This window comes from Dromiciops gliroides, chromosome 1 (genome assembly GCF_019393635.1).
Source record: "Dromiciops gliroides isolate mDroGli1 chromosome 1, mDroGli1.pri, whole genome shotgun sequence".
Taxonomy (NCBI): domain Eukaryota; kingdom Metazoa; phylum Chordata; class Mammalia; order Microbiotheria; family Microbiotheriidae; genus Dromiciops; species Dromiciops gliroides.
The window spans coordinates 286,537,316-286,553,128 of NC_057861.1; the positions used below are offsets into that span (position 1 = coordinate 286,537,316).

A 15,813-nucleotide genomic window follows, 5' to 3' on the forward strand; every position below is an offset into this window, starting at 1 on the left:
GCTATATCTTTGGGGCTGGTGTCAGGAAGTCCTGAGTTCCATTACAGCTTCAAACACTTAATAGCTGTGCATCTAAGTTAAATAAATAAGGTGCCAATGTACAGCCTTGTTATACTCCTTTTCCAATCTTAAACCAATTACTTATTCCATGTTCAGTTCTAACTGTTGTGACCTGCATATAGGTTCCTCAGGAGACAAGTAAGATGATATGGTACTCCTAGCTCTTTGAGGACTTGCTACATTTTGTTGTGTTTCACACAGTCAGAGGCAGAAACAAAAGTAGATGTTTTTCTGGAACTCCCTTGCTTTCTCCATAATCCAGCCAATGTTGGCATTTTGGCCTCTAGTTCCTCTGCCTCTTTGAAAACCAGCATACATTCTGGTAATTCTTAGTTCACATATTACTGAAGGCTAGTTTGCAGAATCATAATCATAACCTTGCTGCCATGTGAAATGAGTTCAACTGTTTGGTAATTTGAACGTTCTTTGGCATTGTTCTTCTTTAAGATTAAGAGGTAAATTGATCTTTTCCAATCCAGTGGCTGTTGTTGAATTTTCCAAATTTGCTGGCATATTGAATGAAACATTTTTAAGAACATCATCTTTTGGAATTTTAAATAGCTTATCTGGAATTCCATCACACCCACTAGCTTTCTTGCTAGCAAACCTTCCTAAGGCCCACTTGACTTCATTTTCTAGGATCTTTGGCTCTAGATAAGTAACTACACCATTGTGATTATTGATGATATTAATATCTTTCTTATATGGTTCATTATGTATTCTTGCCACCTCTTCTTAGTCTCTTCTACTTTTGCTAAATCCCTACCATTTATGTCTTTTATCTTGCCCATTTTTTGCATAACATTTCCTTGAGAGCTTTAATTTTCTTGAAGAGATCTCTTGTCTTTCCCATTTTATTATTTTCTTCTATTTCTTTGCATTGCTTATTTAAGGAAACCTTGTTATCTCTCCTTGCTATTCTCTGGAATTCTGCATTCAGTTGAATACTTCTTTTCCTTTCTCTTTTACCTTTTCCTTACTTTCTCCAGCTATTTGTTTAGCGTCATCAGACAGTCATTTTGCTTTCTTATTATTTTTCTTTGGGATTTTTTTTTCAAGAGAGAAGTAAAATTTATTTTTAAAAACCACCAACAAATAGATCTTGAATAGGGAAAAGGCATTCAGAACAACATATACATTTACAAAAAATGTGTAATTTTATTCAATCGGTTTTCATATTCTAGATCCTTGAGGGATACAGCATCACTTGGATCTTGTGTCCAATGGCCTTGGCAGGAAGATTGCTTCTGAACTTGGCTCAAACCATTCCACTATTACCATGAGCCCAAGTAACTTTCCCCCAGATCACTTTTGTTCTGTTGGGTTTCCCACCAGGAGTCATTGTGTTGTTTTTTGCCTTGTATATATAAGCAAATCTCTTGCCCAAATAGAATTCAGTTTCATCCAGAGCACAGACTCCTTCAATTTTCAAAAGAGCTGTATGTTTCCTCTGGTTTCGCAGGCCTCGCTTGTAGCCAGCAAAAATGGCCTTGGACCACAGTCTTCCAGATATTTTGCTGTTCTAGAAGTCCTGTTTCCAGGAGGCCTCCAAGACTCCAAGATAGAGGAAAAAGCCTTGCTACCTGTGTACAATAGTGCAAACCTCTGTCCATAGTTCTTCAGGTATTCTATCTTCCAGATCTAATGCCTTAAGTCTATTTATTACTTCATAAAGGAAGTTTATAAGGTCTCATTTCCCTACTTTCTTCAATTTAAGTCTCTACTTTCCTCCCTCCCTCCTTCCCTCCCTTCCTTTGTTTCTCCTTCCCTTCCTCCTCCTTCCCTCCCTCCCTCCCTTCTTTCCTCCCTCCCTTCCTTTCCTCCCTCCTTCCCTCTCTCCTTCATTCCTTCTTTCCTTCCTTCCTTCCTGGCTCCTTCCCTGCCTCCCTCCCTCCCCTCTTCCTCCTCCTCCTTCTCCTCCTCCTCCTTCTCCTCTTCTACCCCAATACAATGTAAACTCCTTGAGGGCAGGGAATTTTTCATTTTAATCTTTGCATCCACTGTTGTAACATAGTACCTTGCATGAAGAAGGTTCCTAATTAATGTTTATTGAAGTGTATAGTGAGTTTGCTCCGGTTTTCTCTTCCAGAGCCAAGTCAGCTGCCTCTGCAACTCAGTAATGGTATAGCTGGGTCAATGAACATGTACAGTTATGTGACTTTTGGGACATAATTCCAAATTGTTTTCCAGAATGACTGGACCCTTTGACAACTTTACTAATGGTCCATTAGCATGCTTATTTCCTTGCAGATGGTTCCATAATTCTCTTTTTCCTTTTTGGTTACCTTTGCCAATCTGATGGTTATGAAGTAGAATCTCAGAGTTGATTGATTTGAATGTCTCCAATTATGAGTAATTCGGAGCATTTTATACTGTTGGTAGATTGCCTAGATCTCTTCTTTTGAAAACTACCTGCTTATAATGTTTTTTGTTTTGTTTTTTTTTTGCGGGGCCATAGGGGTTAAGTAACTTGCGCAGGGTCACACAGTTAGTAAGTGTAAAGTGTCTGAGGCAAGATCTGAACTCAGGTACTCCTGAATCCAGGGCCAGTGCTCTATCCACTGCACCACCTAGCTGCCATCCTGCTTATAACCTTTGATCATTTATCTGTTAGGGAATCATAGTCCCTCTAAATTTGAATCATTTATTTATATATTTTGGATATGAGATCTATATCAGAAAAGTTGTTTTTCTTTTTGGTTACCTGTTTTCTTTTGAATTTTAACTGCATTGGTTTTGTTTGCATAACAACTTTTAAATTTTGCATAATCAAAATAGTCCATTTTCTCCCTTTCTAGCTCTTGTGTCATGAACTTTTCTTCTATCTACATTCCTGAAAGGTGATTTCTTTTTAATTTCTCTAATTTGTTTATGATGTCACCTTTATACCTAAATTTTATATCCATTTATAAATTATCTTGGTATATGGAATGAGATGTTGTTCTATGCTTAAATTCTGCCAGACTGATTTTTAGTTTTCCTTGAATTTTTTGGCAAATAGTCAGTCTTTTCCTTAGGTCTTTGGGTTTATTCAAATGCTAGACTACTATGATTGTTTACTTTTGTACTCTGTGCACTTAATCTTTCCCACTGATTCACCTCTCTATTTTTTAGCCAGCATGGAAATGTTTAATAATTGCTGCTTTGTAATATAGTTTGATATCTGATATTGTTGGGCCTATCCTTCCTTCCAACTTTTTTTTTTTTTTTTTTTTTTTTTTTTTAGTGAGGCAGTTGGGGTTAAGTGACTTGCCCAGGGTCACATAGCTAGTAAGTGTTAAGTGTCTGAGGCCGGATTTGAACTCAGGTACTCCTGACTCCAGGGCCGGTGCTTTATCCACTGCGCCACCTAGCTGCCCCCTTCCTTCCAACTTTTAAAAATTATTTCTCTTCAAATTCTTAACCTTTTCTTTTTCTTCAGATGAATTTTATTTTTTCTAGCTCTATAAAGTAATACTTTGGTTTTTAAAATGTTTTTCTCAGTAAATACTCCTTTATTTAAAGTTTTGAGTTACAAATTTTATCCCTCCTACCCTCATTCCCTTCCTTTTCCCCTCTCTGAGGTGGTAAGCAATAAGATGTAGGTTATTAAAGTAATACTTTGAAAGTATGATTAATATAGGAGTGAAGAAGTAAGTTCTTTTAGATACTACTGTAATTTTTGATACTTGCTTCACCTGCCTATGATCAATTAATATTTCTTCAGTCATTTAGTTCCATATTTCTGTAAAGAGTATTGTATAGTTGCATTCATATAGGTTCCAAATGTGTCTTGGTAGATAGATTCTCAAGTATTTTATACATTTTGTAGTTGTTCTGAATGGAATTTTTCTGTATATTTCTTCCTGTTGGATTTTGTTGATGATATACAGACATGTTGAGTATTTATGTGGATTGATTCTATGTTATTTCAACTTTGCTGTATTTATTGTTTTGATTAATTTTATAGTTGACTCTTTTGGGTTCTCTAGATAAATGATTATATCACATGCAAAAATGATAGTTTTATCTCCTCTTCACCTATATTTATTCTCATGATTTATTTTCCTATAGCTGGCATTTCTAGCCATATAATGGGTATCCTTGCTTTACAAAAATATTTCAAACTACAGACAGGATTAAAATTTTTATAATAAATACTAGCAATATTTACTCATGATTAAAATCTACAAGTTATATTCTCTGTTCCTCAAAATAAACAGTATTAATAAATGTAAAATAGTATTAGTAAATTAGGAATCACATGAATGACATGACCAAAAAAATTCCTTAAATGAAAATTTTTTCCATAGATCTCTTAAAACCAAAGGGCAAAATGGAAATTGAAAAAAACCCACCATTTACCTCCTGAAAGAAATCCTTAAATGAAACTCCCAGAAGCATCATACAAAAATTCAGGGTTTTTAATAAAAAAACCCTACAAGTAGTTAGAAAAAATTCAAGTACTGAGGAGCCATAGTGAGGATCACAGAATATTTAGTAACTAGAGTGGAGAATTTAGAATACAATATTCTGGAAAGCAAAGGATATAGGCTTATAGCCAAGAATAAGTTATTCAGCAAAACCAAGTGTGTTTAATAGTATAAGGGAAAAAATGGATTTTAATGAAATAGAGGACTTCCAAGGATTCCTGATGAAAAGACCACAGTTGCAGAGAAATTTTTTAGTTTAAACCTAGGAGTGAGGAGAAATATAAAAAAGGTTGACATTGATGAACAATGATAAACAAGGGTAAATGACTTACATTCAAATATGAGAGATGATACCTGTGTCTTTTCTTAACCCTATTATTATCAGGTGTCATAGAAAAAGTCTAATTAGACAAAGCCTGGGAGTGGCTCTGTTATGTCTTGATCTTAATAGACAAATAAAAAGAGTGGGGAAGAGAAATAATGGGTTTCGTGAAAGGAAAGGAAAGTTAGGGAAAATTATTTCATAATAAAGGTGCACAAGTAGACACCTATACAAATAAGGAGGAGAGGGTTGAAGGAAATGGCAGATACTTGAATCTCCCTCTCATCTGAACTGGTCAAAAGAAGGAAGGACACACACACACACACACACACACACACACACACACACACACATATACACACAGACAGACACTGTTAGGTATAGAAATAAATTTCACTCAGAACGGACACAGGAGAGAAAAAGATAAAGTAGGGGGGGAGACAGAAGGAGGAAAGATTAGGGCAGAGATTAGTTTTAAGCAAACTATTCTAAATATGTAGAAACTGTTTATAATTCTTTTTGAAGTGTCAAAGAATGAAGATGAGTGAAGGAGTGAATATAAATTGGGCATTAGATGGACAAATTATGATATACAAATGTGATGGAATACTATTGTTCTGTAAGAAATGATGAAGGAGATGGTTTCAGAGAAGCTTGTGAAGACTTATATGAATGGATTTAGAATGAAGTGAGCAGAACCAGAAGAACAATTTATATGACTACAATATGCTAAAGGCAATCAACTTTGAATGAATTGGGAATTTATCAGCATAGTGACCAACCATGATTCCAGAGTACTAATAATGAAAACTGCTACACAACTGCTGATAGAGTGGTGGGTTCACAATGCAAAATGAGAAAAATAGTCTTTTTTGGACATTGCCAGAATGGAAATTTGTTTTGCTTGATTATACATATTTGTAATGAGTTTTGTTTTTCTTTAGGTCTCATTTGGGGTATAGAGGAGGGTGTTAAGGTAGATTTTTTGTTGAACAAAACATATAAAATTTAAAAATAAGATAACAGTGTTAGGAAGTCTTTCCTGATCCTTCTAGTTAGTGCTCTCCTTCCTTCTCAAATTATTTTGTATCAGGCAGTAGGTGATGGAATAGATGTCAACCCACTTCTGGACCTGACTTTCAAAACTCATCTTAGACACTTAGTATCAATTAATCAATAAAGACTTATTAACCTCTGCTGTGTTCCAGACTTAGTGCTGGGATTATAAAAAGAGGCAAAAAAACACTCCTTGCTCTCAAGTTGTTTACAATCTAATGAGAGGTCCTTGGCTAGTCACTTAAGCTCTGTTTGCCTTAGTTTCCTCAATCACAAACAGAATGGGGATAATAATAGCATCTACCTTCCAGAGTTGTTTTGAGGATGAAATGAGATATTTTTAAAGTGCTTTAGCACAGTGCTTGTAACATAGTAGGTAATCAATAAATGCTTTTTCCCTTCCTGTTTTCTGATTTGTTCATCTATTTTATTTCCCCAGTACATTGAAATCTTCCTGAGGACGTGGTTCTCTTACTTTTCTTTGTTTCTCCAGTGCCTAGCATAGTATATAGTAGGTGAATAATAAATGATTGTCAGATGGGATAGAATTATATTAGAATAGAATCTGATACAGCACTAGATTTCTATCTACACATCATGAAATCATAGAATATTTGGAAATCGCCCTTACTTAGAGTTGGAAGGTACTTTTAGAAGTTAACTAGGTGGGGCAGCTAGGTGGTGCAGTGGATAGAGCTCTGGAGTCAGGAGTACCTGAGTTCAAATCCGACCTCAGACACTTAACACTTACTAGCTGTGTGACCCTGGGCAAGTCACTTAACCCCAGTTGCCTCACTAAAAAAAAAAAAAAAAGAAGTTAACTGGGTCAAGTTCTTCATTCTACAAATAACAACATTTAGGCCCAGAGAAGGAGTGAGTGGCATTATTCAGTTCTTTAGTTCTATATTGGAGAAACATTTCATTGACCTTTATATGACCCCACACCATTAATGATGATTTTTTAATAAAATTGGGTGATTCTCTCTCCCATTCCCATATCCCATACATTCATGTTCCAAGATAGAATGCACTCTTCAGGTCAAATGTTGAGAAAAAAAATGTATCATTCTAGAAGACCCCTGGATATATGCTACACATGGACCATAGATTTCCTTGAAGGTCAGTGGACAACTGATAAATGAAAGCAGGGGTGGTTGAACTCCCTCTGAATTCTGGAAGATTTTAAGTCCAGAAGTAATAATTGGTGAGCCAAGAGAAACAGCTGTGGTCACTTAACAGGGCAGGAATTAAACAGAATAATTAGAAGATGATTATACAGCTAAATAATTTCAGACCTGAGTTTTGATCACATCCATTTCAATTAAATATCTGTATGATTTCCAGTTCTCCCTAATGGGACAAAAAGATAGCCAAAATGCAAGGGAAAAAAAAAGCATGAGTGAAATGGAACTGTTTGCCATAATGAATTTGCATCAGAGAGCTTAAAAATAAAAGAATAAACATAGTGAATTTAAAATGAGATGAAATTTTCAAATGCTGTTTAATAAGGATTGATTAAGTCCCTATAGTGTGTGGAGTAGTATGCTAGAGATTTGAGGGGCAGTGGAAATCATAATTTAGATAAAGCACAATCCCTATCCTCAAGAAGCTTGGGGTCAGAACTAAGTTTCAGATATATTTGTGAGTATCCAAATTAGGCCAACCAAAAAAATAAAAAAAAAACCATTTTTGACACTTACATAATACTTTACAGTTTGGAAAAAAATGAAACTCATCATTTGACAGTGCTCAGGGTGTGTTCAGAAAAAGTGCTCAGGGTGTGTTCAGAAAAAGTGAATGATTTATCTTAAGTGCACATAACTATTCTTTCTGGTTTTGTAGTGAGATTTTTGCTTAAATAGGCTGGTATGGTGGAAAATATGTTGGCTCTGGAATGAGGAGAGAACTGAATTCAAATCCCACTTGTGACACTTAGCTGTGTGATCATGAACATGTCACTTAAATCTTCCTGCATCTCAGTTTCCCCATCTATTAAATGAGATAATAGCTTTTGAACAGGAAGAGATATTAAAGGTTATTTAAGCCCAATCCTTCATTTTGCAGGTGAGGAAATGGAGCTTAAGTGACCTATGCAAGGTCACACAGATAATAAATGGTAGAGTTAGGGTTAGAATCCAGATCCTTGCAAATGGAGAGTACCTACCTCATAGGGTTCTTGTGGCAAACAAATATTTGTAGAATCATGAAATAAAGCTCAGTTTTTCCCCTTTTGATTTAGTTACCAAGTTGATTTTTCTCTTATTAGCCAGAGAATACCAACACTGAGAAGTATGATGCTGGGGTGCCAGGATTTTCCAGAGAACTGAGATATTTTGGCAAAATTCTACTTAAAGACAAGACACATTTTCTTTCTTTTTCTTTCCTTAATAGATTTTCCCCTTGATTTAAATAGACTGGGAAATAAGCAAGGTTTAGGGGCTCTGAATATCGAGTTCTTGTGGATAATAGAATTGGAAAGTTGAAAGGGACCCAAGGAGGTTACTCAGTCATATTTGCATCATCCCACTCCCCTCAGCCTCCTCTCTGCCTTTGGCAAGGCTGCAACAGATTCCCCCACTCAGATGACAATTTATCTCTGCAGCTCCTCAGAGATTGAGATAATGTGTTTTCTGTGAATGGAGTATTTCTATATCTCTAATCACTTAAGGGAATAACTACTGTTTCTCATTCAGACTTCCTTACAAATCAACATCCTTTTGACATAAGAAAGGAGTGGAGTGATTTCCATTTTTGGTTTTGGCCAGTGCACATAATCCCAGTAGCTGATGGAAGTAGCACTCATTTTGCTAGCATCATCAGCCCATTCCATAGCTGATACAGCAGTGTGACACTAATGGTGCTAGTGATGTTTTGGAGAAAGAATATACAAATATTGTAGTTGAATTGTTCATTTTCTTAAAATTATTTCTTAGGTAGTGCCCTTCTTGGGGCCATTTCCTGACTCCCATTGGCACTGACAGACTGAGTCTCCAGAGGGTGGCATGACCATTTCTCCTTTCAGGGACCTAACCTTGAGGAGTCAAAAGGTTTCTTATACTACTATGAGCCTTCACATGGTATTCTCTCCACTGATTATCAGTCAGACTTAAGTAGTCCTTAGAAAAGGGGTTATTGACTGTGCAGATATAGCAGGGACAATAGGCACAAAAAAATCTTCCCCAAAGTTTGGGACATATGTTCCCAAAATTAGAGTCATAATAATAGTAGACTCAAGCTTAGAGAGCATATGGGGCCAAACAGCCGAATAAACTCATGCTAATTACTGGAAGGAATTTTCTCCCTTTATGGAGTTCCTATGAAGTTTTTCTTAAGGATAGCTTTCTGCTGGGCTCTGAGGGTTGATATTCTTGTAAAGCTCAGTTACTTTTCCTCAGTGCATCTGGTTTGTCTCACAGAGTCCAATGTTACTAAGGGAAACTGTTGATGGAAGGCCAAATCTTCTTATCTTAAAAGTTTACAAGATTATTATCTGGTCCATGTTGGGGGAGGGAGAATATTAATTCCCTCCTCTCCTCATCCCGGGTAATTCCCTCAATCTGGAATGTTTCTGGAATGTTCCTGCTGGAATACTTGATTACAAATTAGTTTATTATAATATACTTAGGCTTTGGAGGTTGGTCTGATTTTTTGGAATAAATTCCAATGTATTTCCTAAGTGAGGTAATTTGATTTCAACCAATTGTTAAAGTATTAAAGTATTTTATTCCTCCCAGATTAAAGATCTGTTCATACCTAATTGATTGAATAGAAGTGTCTAGGATTTGTTTACATCTAGTTTACACTTTTTATTGATTCAATAGAAAAATCTAAGCCTTCTGTAATTAGATTAGTTGAGGTTACAAACAGAATTTTCATAGACCCATTCTAATTCCTTTCAGGCCTTGGGCTAGTAAATTCATGTCATTTTATTTAATATGCATTGCTAATTTAATGTCCGGAAAAAAGAACAGCAACTAAACCAAAATACCCTTCCTACTTCTCCCTTTCACCTCCAATAGCAGTCCTTGGACTATTTACCATTTTTTTCTCTTTGTATATACTGCAAAACACAAGTATACTGAAACTTAGATACTGGTTGGTTAACCCATTTAAGATTGATCTCTATACTCTGTCTTAGACTAACAGTAGAATCCTGTTACTTATATTCCTCTGGAACCTTACAGCCCAACTAGCTCAGCCCAGACCCAAATAGTCATCCTGATTAGGATATCCATTTGTTTATGTGCATAGACCCCAAGTAGATGATAGCATTCTGACAGGTTAAAATCCTATTACCTCCTCTGATTTTGGACAAATCCTTTGACCTTTCTGGATCTGTTTCCTTATTTGAAAATAAGGATGTTGGACTGATTGATCTTTAAGGTCCCTAAAATCTCCAAATTTATGATCCTCTAAATCTATAGATTGAACAGTAGGCATTTGAATAATTGTTTTTTTTTTGGTGTGAATAATTGTTTATTGAATTTATTTGTATTTTATATTAATACATTTTAGTGATGCCTTTTGTCATCACATCAGTCCATTTCCAATCAACCCCCAGTCTAAACTCTCCTTTGTGAGGGAGAAAAACAAGAAAAATATCTAAAACAGAAACATTGTCTTACTAAATACAATATTCGACTCTTGTAGTCGCTCCCCTTTCTGTTATGAGGAAGGGGTTTTATTTTGTTATTTATTCTTCAGGGCCTTCATGATTTTTTTTTGGTGGGGAGATGGAGACTAGATCTCTATATTTCATTCAGGCTGGAAGTGCAAGGTCACCCCATTGATTTAACTCCTAGTGGTTCAGAACTCCCAAGCTTAGGAGTTCAAGGAATCCTACAGTCTCAGCTTCCTTGGTAGGAGAGATTATAGGTGTGTGTCCTGTCATCATTTCTGACTCATGATCTTTCCATTATTCAATTTTCAACTTCCTTTTGGCAATCTTATCTTTCAACTTTCAGATTCTGTGATTTTGTCATATACATAGTAGCAAACAATTGGTACTGATGAACTTGTTAAAAAGCAAATAATTGCTAGTTCATTGTATGTTTTTATTTTCAGGCTAACTCACTTAAGCAAGGAGGAATGCATTTGTCAACAAGTTAATATATGCATTTACCTCCTATGTGATCTGTTTCCTGTGTCCTCCTCTGCCAATTTCTGACATCCCTCAGCAAGCTCAAATTAGTAGCAAATTTGAGGTTATTGATGTAACAATGTGATGCGAATTGAACACATGAAGTTTAATTTAGCTTTGTGTTTAATTCAATATTGTATAAGTGATGATTGTTAGTTCAAAACTGTTGATTTTTCATTTTATTAGAGTAATGGTAAATATAGTCTGAAGAAAAAAAATAGATACATGTCTAAACATATACATATGTATATACATGGAATAGGAACAGCTAGGTGGCACAGTGGATAGACCACCAGATCTGGAGTCAGGAAGACCTGAGTTGAAATTTGGCCTCAGACACTAATTATGTGACCATGGGCAAGTCATTTAACCTTATTTGCCTCAGTTTCCTCATCTGTAAAATGAGTTGGAGAAGGAAATGGCAAATCACTCTATTGTATTTGCAAAAAACCCCAAACCAAACCAAAACAACAAAACCCAACCCAAATGGGGTCGCAAAGGGTCAGACATAACTGAAACGATTGAACAACAACATATATCTATATATCTATATCTATATCTTTATGCTATCCATTAATAACAAATGTAAGGTAGAGGATTCTAGGACTGATAGCATCCAAGTTTGGAGAAAACCAAGGAAAAATCAGAATAATAAAAAGCTGGTTTATTGGTACATTACAATCAGTCACATTGAGTAAGGTTGTTCCGTTAGGAGAGAAGATATTATTCCTTAGATTTAGTAAAATTCCTCTGTTCTATCCAAAGCTTCTCAAGAAAATGGTAGACCACCCATGACTATATCAATTGGAAGAAAACCTTCCATCTTTTCATTCAGTCCTTGAATACTCAGGGGCTAACATAGCTTGATATAGGAGGATAGAAGTGCTACTTTAAGCAGGGGATTCTACTACTAGATTCTGAAGCCATTAATAAAAATAATTTCTTCTTTTATGCTTTAATATGTAAATAGTATGGAAAAACACTCATCAGAATTTCTCAGGGCAACAAGATAAGGATAGAAATAACAAAACAAAAGGAAAAAAGTTGCAATCCTATTCATCATCTATTGTGATACACTTTTTGGCTTCTAAAGAAGGATTGAGGTTCTGGTGTTTGTAATGGAGAAACACTAAACTGCTTATGATGTGTGCTGGAATATGAGCCAGAGACCATGAAGTGTCTAGTTATTAAGATAACAAAGTATCTCAAGAGAGGAATGGACCAGGGAGGATCTTTGGTGGAAATGAAGTAGTCTGTATGATGAAGCCTTCAGACATCTGGCATGAAAATACTTCTGAATCTGAATAAAAATTCAATAAACAGTGCCCTGAAGTTGCATAAAAGTTCATTAAACTGCTCTGAGGCTAACTTTGCATCCTCCAAGGCATGGTTTCTGAAAGGGTACCGCACCTTTCATCAAAGCAAGGACTGCTAGGGGAGTATTTAGCTTATATTAATGAACTATTTCCCAAATTCCCCTAAGTGTTGGTACTCTCTTTCTCTAAGTTGTATTTGTTTGACATTTATTGATATTATATATACATATTTGTGTATATACATATTATCTCACCCAATAAAATGGAAGGTTCTGATTGTTTCATTTTTTATCTTTGAAAGTCTCTAGAACAGTGACTATGATATTGTAGTTCTTTAATAGATGCTTGTTGAATGATTACTTGATCAAAATGGGGTAATAAATTGATTCCAAGTGCTAGGATAACTTGGGGGTTCAAGTGGGGCGTTTGCACGAGACTCTCTTCATTGGTGGAGAGAATTCAATGCTCCATTCTCAGGTGGAGCTGGCAGAGCTAAAGAGAGAATTATTCTTGGTTTCCAGCTTTGAGAGTGGACACAAAGGGCTCCAGACTCTCATTAGGGAGAAGACCCTGGAGGGAGAGAAAGCCTTTGGGGGAAAAGTCAACTTATAAAGGAATCAGGATCTGAAGCATGCCCCTATTTCTAGCTTACCACACTAGAGACTTCAGAGAACTTCCCCTTGGCTAAGACAGGGGACTCTCTTTCTCTCTGCCCTAGTGAGAAAGCTCATTCACTCTCTATATTATTTGGTATATTGCAATCTGTATAATTTTTCTGATTTCTGTTTTATTTCTGTTTTCTTTCAGTTTCCATAAATGGGTTTATTCATTGTGCAATATTTGTGTCTTTTAAAAAAAAACTAGCATGTAGTGGGAAGAGAATCGAATCTTTAGATAAAACTATGGATATTCCTTCCCTTTAAGGGAGAACAGCCAATAGAATGACATGGACCTAGAATAATTTTCCCCAGACTAGTAGATAGATATAATTCTAGTCAGGTATCTCCTCCTTGAGGAGAACACAGTGGGTTAGCCTCACATCCCTCATCTGTTCCTCTCCAGGCTTGTTGTAGAGATATTTATTCATACGTCCCTCAGAGCCTCATTTAGCCCAACTCATGTGAACACAAAACCCACATGGGAAGTGCATACCCTTTATATTAGCATCTCTCATCAACTAAGATAGCTTCCATGGGGAGTATTTTATTTTTCCTTCCTAGGGATTACTGCTTTGGTTACAGAATGACAGAACCGCAGTCCTGGAAAGGACCTCAGAAGGCAATTAGTCAAGTCTGTACATGAACAAGAAAATCCTTTGCAATGTCTCCATGAGTCATTTAGTCTCTGTTTGAAGATGTTCAGTGAAAATCTACTTCCTGAAAGTTGCTACCACCTCCAGAATCAGCCCACTTAGTTTTAGTATAGTTCTCATCAGGAGGATGATTTTTCTCACCTCATATTCTCTTTTCTTCAATGCTTCATTATAATTTCCACCAATTATTTCTGGTTCTGTCTTCTGGGCCCAGTCAACTATGTAAAGATAAGATTCCCTTTGGTATTAGTAGATGCTGTATTATTGATGTTACCGTGTGGTGAATCTGTATTGTAAGGTTCCTCTCTCCTGCCCCCAGTGTGACTCTGGATTAATACTCTAAATTAAGAGAAGAGCAATACCTTTTGAAATTATTTATGTTTTCTGATCAAAATCTAAGACAATGAGGTGGTCTTTCCATAATTTCTAGTGACCAGATATCTATATTAATCTGTGGCTTTAGCAGAAGAGAGTTCAATGTCCCAGAAAGCATCAACTCAATGACTTCTGGCTCTTATTAACCATAAAACTGGAAATAGATGACTGAAGTAGGTGAAGGACCATAGGTTATTAGTACTTGGAATGAAATTGTGCTTCTAGCAAGGGCATTAAGTGAAAATGTCAGAATAAATAGGTGGTTTGAAAAAACTTACCAGGATAAATCTTGGAGGAAAGAAGACAACTTCTCTGGATATTGCTACAAAATACCAAGCTAACTAAAAATAGTATCAAGTTGTTTTCTTCATGGAAGAAGCTGAATATTAAAAGGAAAAGTCTGAATTTGGAGCAACTTATTGTACCAGGAAATGAATTCTATCTTTACTATTTAAATTTAAGTGAATTTAAGAATAAGAACTGGCTTAGAAAAGTTAGGGGGTAAAAAACTTTGGGGACTGGTAGAGGTCATGAGAGTGGATAAAAGTAGAAAGACCAATTCTTGACTTTGGAGTCATGAGATCTAGGTGCTGGGTTTTTGTTTTTGTTTTGTTTTATTTTGCTACTAGCTAACACTGCTACCGTATAGCTAAGTTCTTTACCTTCACTAGGTCTCCATTGTCTAATCTTTAAAATAAAGAGTAGGGTTAAGTGATCCCAACCCTTGGAGATCTAAAATTCTATAGTTGCAAATATGAGCCACTCTCCTACTTTGAAGAATAGTACCACCTCACAGCAATGCAAGGAAGTTAATTTTAGGAACATTATCGAAAAGGGAATAGTTTGGCCATAGTTGATGACCTCTAATTATCTACTCATCTGAAGAATAAGGGAAAAGACAAAGTGGTCCAATTACCCAGGGGGAAATTCCTTTCTCTTGCCAAATCATGAAATCAGTTCATCTGTTATGTACCATATATGAATGAGAAATCCAGCTAATCAGCTGATTCCATTGTGATCCTGAAATGCTGCTGGCATTTGAGCCTGCAGTTGAATATTTCTATAAGGGCTAACAAGGGCAAAAGGCTAGGCAGGCTACACACTTGTGAAATAAATCCAGTTATTGTCCAAATATGTTTACCTGAGAGAAGATGAAGGGGAAATGTGATGGGGGTAGGAGGTGGGGAACAGAAATGGAAGTTGACTGTTCTGAGGTGTACATAATTCAGGATTTGGCTTATATAGTCCTTCCTTCAGTTCAGGCTTGAGCATAGAGGGGCCAGACTAGGGAGAAACAGCCAAGATGTGAGACTTTAAGGCCAAAATAAAGCTAATTTTAGATCACAGGCATTAGAGATGGAAAAGACCCACAGGATTACATTACTAAATCCATTCTTGAGCCAGGCCAGGATACAATGAAACAGAGGACAGATCAAATACTAAACTGATTTCAGCCCTCAGGTCTTGGGCAGAGAACCAAAGCTTAGCCAATGCCCTTGACCCTAAAGTAATGAGATGAGTGCAGGTTAGGTCAAAAGATGAACACTTTCAGAAGTGTTTTGATCTTTTTAAAAGGGAAAAAGATAAAATATGGACGGCACAGAAGAGCATTCTGGAAATGTGTATATGTATACTATAATATTGCTTTCTTAACTGTTCCAGGGAAAAAGAGGAAATTAAATTTAAGTAAATGAAAAGTTTAATTTGACTATCAGGTGATTTGGGGTCTGGGATCAAAGTGGAAAAAGAAGGCACAATAACTTTGTATTTGGTTAATAATAATGATGGCACTTAAAATTTGTGTTTTTTCTTTTGATCTG

The 15,813-nt window shown here is 36.1% G+C and overlaps 1 pseudogene; it reads right to left on the reverse strand.

Annotated features, from left to right (window-relative positions):
- Positions 1-1,240: 1,240 nt before the first annotated feature.
- Positions 1,241-15,813, reverse strand: part of LOC122748514 — a 30,774-nt pseudogene continuing 16,201 nt past the window's right edge.